The following is a 12,599-nucleotide window of genomic DNA, read 5'->3' on the forward strand; positions in this document are numbered from 1 at the left end:
TGATTTAGATAAACATTTTAAGTTGCAAACATTAATTTATAAGTTGTAAGTCGTAATTATAAGTCGTAATAATGTTGGTAATTACATTAACTTAATATTGTGTGTAATTTTAACTCTGATTTCTGCGTTAATTGCCTTAAAACAAAATTCAAGTTGTAGTAAGTAATGCAATTGGCTTGATAACTTAATTGTTCTACACCTTGAGTTAAGGATTTCAAGTCCACTCCCACTTAACATGCCTGGACAAGTTCCGACAGCTAAGACAAATAGAAATATACAAAGGACATTTTAAGGTGAGTGTCATCTTTTGTCATTCAAATACAGTATAGCCTTGTAGTTGCACTGTATAGGCAAATTGCTGTTTGACCAAAATTAGCAGCCTTTGAACTGTGAATAGTTATGTGAGAGGATACAAAGTAGTAGAGGCTACTGTGAGAGTAAAAATACTTTGGTTACTATTGTGATATCGCTTTTTATTCAAAATGAATCTCGGTGAAGCAGATCATGCTTCTTGAGGTAGGATCGTTATTTAGAGTTGTCATTGAAATGCAAGTTGTTGGCAGTCACCCATTCAGAATATATTCATTTAGGTAATTTCTCTTTTTATCCTTTTTCAAAAATAGCACAATACAATTGAAGTACGCAGAGAACTATAGCCATCGACGTTTAGCGACGTAATTAAAAATCTTGAAATAAAATAAAATCCATGGGCACAGTGTAAAAACACAGGACAAAAGCACTGCTCTCTGTCACTTACATTTTGAAGCATATTGCACTTTTGGCCACACCCCAATCAATAATATCTTAGCAACGTTCAGCATGGATAGGTGTTGACAGCAATGGCATGGGAAAAGGATTGTGTACAATTTTGAAAAGTGGCTTCTGCTCTTCACTTAACCAGTTCAAATATTGTATGGAACCTGCAAAACAGAAGAGAAGATACACTAAAACTTGCACGGTTGTGATTGACAAAATCTGTCCACATGCATTTAAACACTAGGCAAAGTACTCAAAAGCACCTCTGTGTGTCTTCAGGACCACATTGCCATGGTGACACACACATGCAGACTCAATAGGTGAAAACAATACCAGCGTTGCTTTAGCAGCTGGTAATAATGGCTCTGAATTAGCTAAGAGTGACAGTTTAAAAAGTATGCAATTACCTAATTCATTATCTCTTATGCGCTAACCTATTATTTAATGTGCTTCAAAAGGACATGAATATCGCCTTTATCAGTGACCGGTCCACCCAGGATCTGACCATACGATGGCAACCATCGTGGTGGAGGGAAACAAATGAATGAGCGAGCATTCTGCGTTAAATGTGTTCATACTGTTTAAAATAATGACTGTCGGCAGTGTAAACATCTTTGTTACATCTTTTGTAAAATGGATGTGTGTGATCTGCAGATTGGTGGCCATTGAAAGTTTGTTTCTGTAGTTTTACAAAAACTTTACATATTTGGCACTGGTTTTAAATATGCAAAGGCCTCTAACTTCATTGTGATGGCAGCATGTATTTGCTGTGTCCCCATTTCCCATGGTAATATGGCTAATGTGTTTATTTATTATTTGTGGGGCAATTTCAATTTGTGTTATTTATCTTTTTTTTCAAGATTTTAAATGAAGCTCAGCGCAAGTTCTTTCAGGAAGACTGGGTCTACATACATTCACTCCGCAGCTGCATATAATCAGCTCATCACAGGCGTTCTCTTTAACCTATTACATTTCACCTCATTCTCCAGCATGGTTCTCCTCTCTCCTGCAGTCAGCTGTGATTTCAGGTGTTCATGCACCTTATCATATGGCATGTGTCAATAAATGTTCAAACAAAATGAATTATCTCCTGATTGAAACATCATGTGTTGAAATAAACATTACATTGCATTTAGCTGACACTTTTATCCAAAGCGACTTACAATAAGTACATTCGACCAGGAAGACACAACCTTGAAGAAAACAGAATCATATAAGTACATCAGGTTTCGTAGAGCCAAACATTTCAAGTGCTACTCAACTGGCTATAGATAAGCCAGTCCTTTATTAGTATATACGTGCTCTGTTAGCACGTATATAGCACGCGGATACAAGCGGCCGAGATGGGTTTTCTCCGCAGGGTGGCTGGTGTCTCCCTTAGGGATAAGGTGAGAAGTTCGGTCATCAGGGAGGGACTCGGAGTTGAGCCGCTCCTCCTTCGCGTCGAAAGGAGCCAGTTGAGGTGGTTCGGGCACCTAGTTAGGATGCCACCTGGGCGCCTCCCTAGGGAGGTGTTCCAGGCACGTCCAGCTGGGAAGAGACCAAGGGGTAGACCTAGGACCAGGTGGAGGGATTATATCTCTTCGCTGGCCTGGGAGCGCCTTGGGATCCCCCAGTCAGAGCTGGTTGATGTCGCCAGGGAAAAGAAAGTTTGGGGCTCTCTGCTGGAACTGCTACCCCCGCGACCCGACCACGGATAAGCGGGAGAAGATGGATGGATGGATGGTGCTCTGTTAGCAGTTATTTGTTAGTATCGCTCGAAGTGGAGTCGAAAGAGATGAGTTTTCAGTCTGCAGGCTTTCTGCTGTCCTGATGTCAATGGGGAGCTCATTCCACCATTTTGGAGCCAGGATAGCAACTGCAACTGCAGTTCAAAATAAAAAGTGAATTGCCTAATATTTTTGTTGTGGAATCAATTAATTTCTTTCTTTAAAGGCAAAAACATGAAAAAGCTAAGAAAAAAAACTATTGAATACAATATATTTGGAGTAACTTAATTTATAAATGGTTGTCAACTTAAAAACGTGTGTTCACAATGATGGTAATTAAGTACATACAACTTAAAATTCCTTTTAAATCATACGGTAAAACAAGTTGGCACAACTTAATTTTTGGAGTAATCAACTTAAAAACTTGTATCCCGAATGAGGGTAATTAAGTACAGCTTAAAATTAATTTCAAATCATGTGGTAAAACTAGTCGGAACAACTTAATCTTTTGAGTAATCAACTTCAAAACTTGTGTTTATAATACCAATTATTAAGTAAGTGGTAATTAAAAACACCTCTGATTGTAGAAGAAAAGCCTTCTCCCCTAACTCATAACTTTGTTGCTTTAAGACAATTTCATTAGAAGTTGTCTTAACTCAATAAACATCGATGCAAACTGTTGATTTTCTTTGTTGAGCCAAGGCATTTGTTTTTAGAGTGTATGTGACAACGATTAACATGATGATTCAGCCTCTATGGAGATAGACATATGACTGTCATGTTTATTGATTATGCAGGCCTGAGCTAATCTGGACTAAATATTGAATACTGCTTTGAACCAGTATTCTGCATCTTGTGACTGTAACACTCTCTTATGTATAAGCATGTCAAGGACACTGTTCAGGGAACTATTTGGTCCCATGCAGCTCTGTATGTGATGACTACTTCCATTCTTGCAAGGATAATAAATACATGTATCCTGGTATTGAAGATCAACCCGGTGCCGAGTGATATTTTCCTAACAGGCGTCACTAAGTTTTACAGTTGTGTTGTTCAGATCTAAATGAAAGCTGAGTTTGAGATGATACCAGAAAGAAAGGGTGCCACTGCTCACTGTATGTCCATTGCTCAATTTAATGTAACATATGTGTTGATACCATTGCACGATGTATCTACTTTATAGTTTGGATAGGATTAGCTTTTTAGCATTGTTAGAGCATAGACACATGAATAACCATGTAAACATGTCACAGTAGAAGTAAAAAATAAATACATTAAACCATAATAAGCCTAACCCTTGTGTTTCCAATAAACCTTATTTCAGTTGTCTAAACAAAACTACATGTAAAAAAAAATGCTAATTTCGAAACAAGGGAACCTTATGTTGTAAAATGCTTACTCAGTTCTGGGTTTTGGGACTGGTTCCTGCACCACTCTATAAAGCCTTCTTTTAAATAATCTCAGATAACAATTTGGAACCCATACACTACTTATATTCACACAAAACATCCTTGCATGCTTGAACTCCAGCTTTAAAAATATTGAACCATGGACATGGTAGTTTCCCCATATGTCATTCTAATCGGACTGCATGTAAATAATGAATATGTGTCATTAAATGCTGCTCTGTGCCTGGCTCCCTGGTCCATCATACCGAGGACAGGCTGCAGCTAGTAGAGCTGTTGTGTCTCATTTTAACCAGCACAGAGAGTCCTATAAATAATTCAGTGTAGGAGCAGTGTCTGAATATCCACTGGGACTGACTTTTTGATATTATATTCTGTGTCAAAAGGCTAAGTCTGATTTTATACCGATATTCTCCTGTTAGTGAGTGGGATGATCAAGAGTGTTTCTGTGAGGCCAAGGTTCAGTACTTTGAAGGCGGTTAAGTCATATTAAGTGATCTCACTCTCTGATTTACAAATGATTTAATCACAAGCTCTGTTTAAAGGGCTTGTACCATACTATGGGCTTATTCCTAGAGGTAATACATCCTTTAGTTATACCCAACTTCCCATATTCACCCACCAAGGTAATGTAAGCATACACAGCTTTGGAAAACTATTATATAATCAACTGTCGGCATCTTAACAGTACAACATTACATATGTTTCACCGGAGACCCTTCCGTTGGTACATTATTCATATCTGATTTAACTACCCATATTAGGCTCATACCTCAAACATTAGCTTTTCATCACAAGCCTTTCTCTATTTGTTCATTTGACACCTTACACACTTCAACACAAAATATCCAAATGTCACTACTTTTGTTGTCATGGATCTAACATTATGACAAATATAAAGCAGAAAAGACACAGAGCAAGTAACGACCTGGAGCGATGAATTATGAATGACGAGGGGGATACATAATTTAGCGGGATTTTGTTGCATATTTTATGGTAATCATTTCCTTTCATTTGCGAATCACAATTGCCTTACTGCACGGCAGACATTAAACGCCACAAAAAATCCCAATGGCTAAGGGCAGCCGGATAAACTTTATAAATGCTTGATGATGACTTCCGGTGAAGAGAGTGACCATCATGGCTGCTTAGCTCTTTGCTCTGCTCCGCTGAGCTACTCTGCCATGCCATGCCACAGTTATAAAACTGGACCAAACTCTACTAAAATAGTCTCAGATAGTGGTATAAGACAGCATGTCGCAGGACCTGAAGCAAAATCTACCTCGAACAACAAGGAATCCAAAGAAGAGCCCGACAGAGATGGAAGCTCAAGGCGGCAGACAGGCAACACGTGCCGACGACACAAAATCTGAACTTGCAAGCATCAACAGCCTCCTGAGAGGAATTGCAGCAGATGTGAGCAGTGTGAAAATGGGCCTGGAAGTACTACAGAGCACGGTGGAGAAGCTTGGAGGAAAGATGTCGGAGGCTGAAGCCAGGATTTCTAACCTAGAGGACGTTAGCAACAGCCGAGGTGCTAGCATAGATTCCACCGCAGCCAGGGCAGGGGCGGCGCCAGGGGGTAGCTTGGAGTTGCTATAGCAACTCCAACAATTGGCTTAGCAACGGCTTAGCAACCCCATTGTTTTGTTATGAAAATGTATCTATATTTATACACATTCTCGCGAGATCTATCAGGGGTCGTTGTAAGTTAAAGCGCAAACTGTTACTTGGCTAATGTTATAATAATGCGTGTGCCTGTTTGCGGTGTGGTGATGAGGTTAAACGCCACAGCATGCCAGTTGAAACTGAACGATCGCTATCGTGTACTTGTACGCTTAGGGTGTAATGGTATTATACAAAAATATTGTAGGAGCACAGAAATAGTGTTCAAATTCTGCTTTTACAAACTTATTTTGGTTGTGCTTACCTTGCAAAGTAATGTTATAAGTGTCAAAGGAATGTTTTAATGTAAATATTAATGATGATATTGTAGCGTGTCCAAGTTAATGGTTATTTCAGTTATCAGATGTGCACAGTTTAGTACATTTGTCAAGTTATTTAGGCAATGTTGTTGGTGGGAGTTAGGGGGAGACCGCCCCTTCCAGGTGTGTGTGTGCGTTTTCGGTGTGAGTGTGGAGGGAGTACGAGACGGTAGGAGTTGTGTTCGAGTGTGGGGAAAAGTCATAATGAGTGTTATACTATTGATTCGTTCTGTAAGGCTTGGCTGTGGCCGGCGTCAATACCAGAAAATAAAGAGAAGGTTTTCGACATTGAAGGCTCGTGATCTTGAATAGCGGTGAACGCTACAATATGAACAGGCTCGTGCTTGGCCCACTGGTATTGTTTGTTTATTTATTTTGAAAATTAACTAGCAACGCCGTGCTGTCATATAGCTAAGCTACTGCAGCAAAAAAATCCTGGCGCCGCCCATGACCGCAGCACACGTGAAAAAGCTCCAAGATAAAGTGACATATGCAGGGAGGCGGAATAACATTCGTATAACGGGCATACCAGAAAATGCTGAGAAACAGGGCCTACATGGTTTTGTGCTTAGCATATTTGCTGGACCTGGAAGAGGATATGGGATTCGAACTAGAGTGAGCACATCGCGTAGGACCGAAAAAGGATGACGGGCACACTACAGCCAACACATTTTGGTCCGCTTACTGAGATTCAGCGCCAGAGAAGCCGTTCTACGGGCCGCCCGCGACAAGACGAGAGTCGAATGACAGGGCAACAGAATCTCCTTCTTCCAGGATCTTTCTCAGGAGGTACTTCAGCAGCGTAGGAAGTTTGATATGGTGAAGAAGCAGTTACAAGAACGCATTCAGGGATCCTTTTCACAGGATGCACTATAGAAGTTTAGTTAAAGGAGGAGAGCCACATGTTCTGCTTTGGCTCATAGTCGTAGTTTTTCTATGTCATTTATGTGTTTTGTCTAACAGTGTTGTGTTTTATGTTAAGTCTGTCGTCTTACAGGGGAATGTTTCAGTATGGCTGGAGCTCTTAACGTGTGCTCTGGTTGCAGTTTTTCAAATAATATTGGTATCTATACATCTGAAAATGGATAGTGGGTGATCTGGTTAGATCAGGCATGGGCAAACTAAGGCCCACGGGCCATATATACGGCCCGTTGGGCATTTTAATCCGGCCCGCCGAATATTGGTACAAAATTGTCCAAATGATAGTAAAGACCGCATTCATTTTGCCTTTTTCCTGCAATACCCGGCATTTCAGTTGATCCCACTAGATGGCGCACTCTAGACACAACCGGCAAGATCTAAGAACCAAATACGTTATGCTTACATTACATTACATTACATTACATTGCATTTCGCTGACGCTTTTATCCAAAGCGACTTACAATAAGTACATTCGACCAGGAAGACACAACCTTGAAGAAAACAGAATCATATAAGTACATCAGGTTTCATAGAGCCAAACATTTCAAGTGCTACTCAACTGGCTTTAGGTAAGCCAGTCCTTTATTAGTATAAAAGTGCTTCGTTAATAGTTCTAACGCTCGAAGTGGAGTCGAAAGAGATGAGTTTTCAGTTTGCGCCGGAAGATGTGCAAGCTATCTGCCGTCCTGATGTCAATGGGGAGCTCATTCCACCATCTTGGAGCCAGGACAGCAAACCCACGTGTTTTCGCCGATGGGAATTTGGGTCCCCCTCGCAGCGAGAGCGCAACGAGTCGTTTGGCTGATGCAGAGCGTAGTGCACGCGCTGGGGTGTACGGTTTAACCATGTCCTGGATGTAGGAAGGGCCAGATCCATTCACAGCATGGTAAGCAAGTACCAGTGTCTTGAAGTGGATTCTAGCAGTTACCGGAAGCCAGTGAAGGGAGCGGAGGAGCGGAGTGGTGTGGGAGAATTTAAGAAGGTTCAAGACCAGACGAGCCGCTGCATTCTGGATGAGCTGCAGAGGTCGGATGGCACATGCAGGTAGACCAGCCAGGAGGGAGTTGCAGTAGTCTAGGCGTGAGATGACGAGAGCCTGGACCAGAACCTGAGTCGCTTTCTGAGTCAGCTGGGGACGTATCTTCCTGATGTTGTAAAGCGTGTATCTGCAGCAACGGGTTGTAGCAGCGATGTTTGCAGTGAAGGACAGGTTGTTATCTAGGGTCACACCCAGATTCCTTGCAGTCTGAGTCGGGGAAACAACTGAGGTGCCGATGTTGATTGTTAGGTCAAGAGTGGGACAATCTTTTCCCGGGAGGCAGAGCAGCTCAGTCTTGTCAAGGTTGAGCTTGAGGTGGTGAGCAGACATCCACTGAGAGATGTCAGCTAGACAAGCAGAGATGCGTGCAACGACCTGGGTCTCTGAGCGGGGAAAGGACAGAATTAATTGGGTGTCATCAGCGTAGCAGTGGTAAGAAAAACCATGCGGGCTAATGACTGATCCGAGCGAGTTTGTGTACAGGGAGAAGAGGAGGGGACCAAGAACAGAGCCCTGAGGGACCCCCGTAGTTAATTGACAAGGGTCGGACTCAGACCCTCTCCAAGTCACCCTGTAGGTACGGTCTTTCAGGTATGAGGTGAGGAGGGAAAGTGCAGAGCCTGAAACTCCAAGTTTTTGGAGAGTGCGAAGGAGGATCTGATGATTCACCGTGTCGAATGCAGCAGACAGGTCCAATAGGATGATGACAGAGGAGAGGGATGCAGTTTTGGCAGTGTGCAGTTCCTCCGTGACAGCAATGAGAGCAGTTTCTGTGGAGTGACCTGCCTTGAAACCAGACTGGTGCGGATCCAGAAGGTTGTTCTGATTGAGATAACAGAAGAGTTGTTTAAAGACAGCGCGTTCAAGTGATTTAGACAGGAACGGGAGGAGAGAGACAGGCCTGTAGTTTATAACATCAGACGGGTTGAGAGTGGGTTTCTTTAGGAGAGGGTTTACTCTTGCCTCCTTGAGACTGTTTGGAAAGTGACCAGAAGTTAGAGAAGTATTGATGAAATGGGTGAGAAACGGTAGAATATCAGGAGCGATAGTCTGAAGGAGGTTTGAAGGGATAGGGTCCAGAGGACAGGTGGTAGGGCGGGCAGAGGTAATGAGGGTAAGAACCTCACTTGGAGAGAGAGGGGAAAAGGAGGTAAGTGTGTTGGTGGAAGGAGGGTCTGGTGACCCAGCGGTGAGTAAAGGTGAGTCAGAAAAAGAAGAGCGAATATCATCAACCTTTTTTTCAAAGTGGGTAACAAAGTCGCTTGACAGAAGTGAGGAGGGGGGAGGAGCTTTTGGAGGGTCCAAGAGGGTGGAGAAGATGGAAAATAGTTTTTTAGGATTGGAATAGGAAGATTGGATCTTATCTTGAAAGAAAGTGCTTTTTGCCTGAGAGATCGAAGCAGAGAAAGAGGAGAGGAGAGCCTGATAGGTTAGGAGGTCGTCACGGTGTTTGGATTTTCACCATTTCCGCTCTGCTGCCCTAAGGACGGTTCTATTAGCACGCAGTGCATCATTTAGCCAGGGAGCAGGAGGGGACTGACGAGCCTGCCGAGATGTGAGAGGACAGAGCGAGTCCAGAGTGGATGAGAGAGTAGAGAGGAGAGTTTCTGCAGCAGAGTTTGGAGGCAGGAGATGGAACGAATCAGAGGAAGGGAGGGCTGAGAGCACCGACGAGGCAAAGCTAGAGGGGGAGAGGGAGCGAAGGTTACGGCGGACAAGTGCAGGATGAGAAGAGATTAGTTTGTTATGTTTGGAAAGGGATAGAGAGAATGAAATTAAGAAGTGATCGGATGTGTGGAGCGGGTTTACAGAGAGGTTAGAAGTAGCGCAGTTCCTTGAGAATATGAGATCAAGGACATTGCCAGCTTTATGAGTCGGTGGGGACGGAGACAGTGAGAAAGCAAAGGCGGTTAACAGAGATGTTAGTTCGTCTATCTTCCCCGTCTGGAGGTTGAAGTCTCCGAGAAGTACAGCGGGAGGGCCAGTTTCAGGGATGAGTGAGAGGAGATTATCTAATTCCTCCAAGAAGTCCCCCAAGGCGCCTGGTGGACGGTAGAGAACAACAATGGTTAACTGTATAGGATGGGTTACTGTGACGGCATGGAATTCAAAGGTGGAAGGAGTGAAGTTAGGTAGCTTGAAGAGGGAAAAGCTCCATTTGGGAGAGAGCAGGAGACCAGTGCCACCTCCTCTGCCAGTGGGTCTGGGTGTATGGGAGAAGGAATATGCAGTGGAGAGAGCTGCTGGGGTGGATGTGTTGGATGGAGTAATCCAGGTCTCAGTGAGAGCAAGGAAATCCAGAGACTGCCGGGAGGCGTAGCCAGAGATTAAGTCAGCCTTAGGAACAGCTGACTGGCAATTCCACGGGCCACCAGAAACTAGATGTTGGATCTCAGTGGAGCACGTGGGATAGACGAGAGCAGGCCGGTTATATCGATTAGGAGATACACGGGGCCAGTGATAATTGCGAGAAGACACATGAACAGGAATAGAGAAAATACACATGATTATAGCATGCGGGGCTAGAAAACTAAAGAAAAGAGAAATAAGACACCAGCTCGATCAGAGTAGGATTTGCCTCCTCTTTGCCTCCCTCGTGACTCCCGCAGGACTCCAATGTCTTTGTCAGTCTTACTCCCGCAGGACTCCAATGTCTTTGTCAGTCTTCGGCTGTCTGACGCTGAAGCTGACGCTCCAGGAAAGAGCTACCCGAAATGGACGCCTGATTGCTCAGTTCTCACAGCTGTAGGGCCACGGCCCTCTAATTAGTTAACTATCTACAGCTGATGGGCGACAATAGACTCGCCGTGCCTATATTAATGCAGGCTTGAGTGCTGAGACCTGTAAAGCAGGTTTCGCCTGAGCAGATCTGAGATTTAAAATCTCTCAAACGCGATTTAGCCGTTTACGCTACAATAACAATTTATACAGAGTCGAATAAATGAAACAGAGAAGTCTAATTAAACAAGATTATAACTTACAGTGGTTGCTGCGTCAATAGGTAATGTCGTCACCGGGTCCAGATGCACACTGAGTTCATCAGATTTTAAATGCGGTATTTAAATGCTTTTTAAGGTACAAAATGACTGCGTCACGCGGTTGTACTTCACGCTATCAATAGACTGGCCGTGCCTATATTAATGCAGGCTTGAGTGCTGAGACCTGTAAAGCAGGTTTCGCCTGAGCAGATCTGAGATTTAAAATCTCTCAAACGCGATTTAGCCGTTTACGCTACAATAACAATTTATACAGAGTCGAATAAATGAAACAGAGAAGTCTAATTAAACAAGAATATAACTTACAGTGGTTGCTGCGTCAATAGGTAATGTCGTCACCGGGTCCAGATGTACACGCTTACATTGGAGGGGGTCGAGATTAACCTGAGCAATAACAGTTAATGGCGAGTACAGCGAATACAAGTTGTTACAATCAGTAGCGCTGAGCAAAGTGACTAGAACGCGACCACACACTTATTAAAAAACACTTATATAAAGTCAGGCAACACTAACCAGGCTTAGTGTGATTCTGTTTATTTTTACCTTACTTTAATGACCACTGTTAATGTTCACTGTTATTGACCATTGTGAAGAGGCAGACGTTTTCCTGTTTTGTATTATTGCAGCTATCGGATGGAATCAATACATGGGCTACATGTGGCCATCACAAGTAAAATCATGACGAAAACTACGCCGGTAAAATGTGCCTGTAGAAAACGGCTTATGCCACAATATGATAGCAACAAGTAGTCAAGATAGTCTGATTAGCTTCGGTTGCTATGCTAACTTCACCTGTAGAATGCCAGAGAAACTTTCATAACAGCGTTGTGATGCCAAACAGCATCAATTCAGACTGAAACACATTCACTTATGGCAGTGCTTCTCAAAGTGTGGTCCGCGGACCACTGGTGGTCTGTGAGCGCCCCCTAGTGGTCCGTGAGTATATTGGTAACATTTCAAATTTGAAATAAATAAATACATTTAAGTTTCCGCACTCTCGCGGGAATATCTCCGCAATGGAGCGAGCTTAAGTTTCAACACCTTCGTCACACATGTTGCCACCTGTTTGTACCATTTTCAGGCGATTTGTAATCTGTTCTAGAAAAACCATGTGTTTTTTTATATTTGTGGAGTTAGGTGGTCCGCTAGTGTTTTTTTATTGGTTAAGTGGTCCTTGGTATGAAAAAGTTGACACTGAAACACTGACTTATGGGGATGGGGGATATTTATCAGCTGCTTGTGAGACAGTCAGACGTACTTTACAGCGGCCGCTGCCACGAGTTAACAGTAGACTAAACTCCAGTGGAAGAGCAGCGGTCGGTAATGCCGCGGAACCACATTAATAAACTATGAACCACGGCACTCTGGATAAAGGTATAAGGTTGGAGAAGTAGTTATTATCTGGCTTCGTATGATTAAAAACTACCCAACGCAGTCCTCTATTGATGTTGTTGTGAGCGGTGTTTCTGAGAAAATCAGCGACGTAAAACGCTGTGTGGGTCATAAGAAGGAACGTAAACGGTTACGTCATGACGCAAACGATGACGCAATAATTCACCTTTGAACCTAATTCACCTTTGAACCTGCATCTGTAACAATGAGTGGACCAAAGAAAAGAAAAGTCAACATTGAGTGCCGAGTGTTTAATGTGGAGTGGACAGCTAAATATGTTTTCACCGATCTGCTACTGGCCCGGCCCGTCTGTCAAATTTTAAAACACATAGTGGCCCCCGAGCAAAAAAGTTTGCCCACCCCTGGGTTAGATTGACATCATAATTGTTAAGGGT

At 43.1% G+C, this 12,599-nt stretch overlaps 1 protein-coding gene across 3 annotated transcripts in view; it reads left to right on the forward strand.

Annotated features, from left to right (window-relative positions):
- blnk (B cell linker) overlaps positions 1 to 12,599 on the forward strand; it is a 64,328-nt gene that overhangs the window by 17,987 nt on the left and 33,742 nt on the right. The window lies entirely within an intron of this gene.

This window comes from Gymnodraco acuticeps, unplaced genomic scaffold, assembly GCF_902827175.1.
Source record: "Gymnodraco acuticeps unplaced genomic scaffold, fGymAcu1.1, whole genome shotgun sequence".
Classification (NCBI taxonomy): Eukaryota; Metazoa; Chordata; class Actinopteri; order Perciformes; family Bathydraconidae; genus Gymnodraco; species Gymnodraco acuticeps.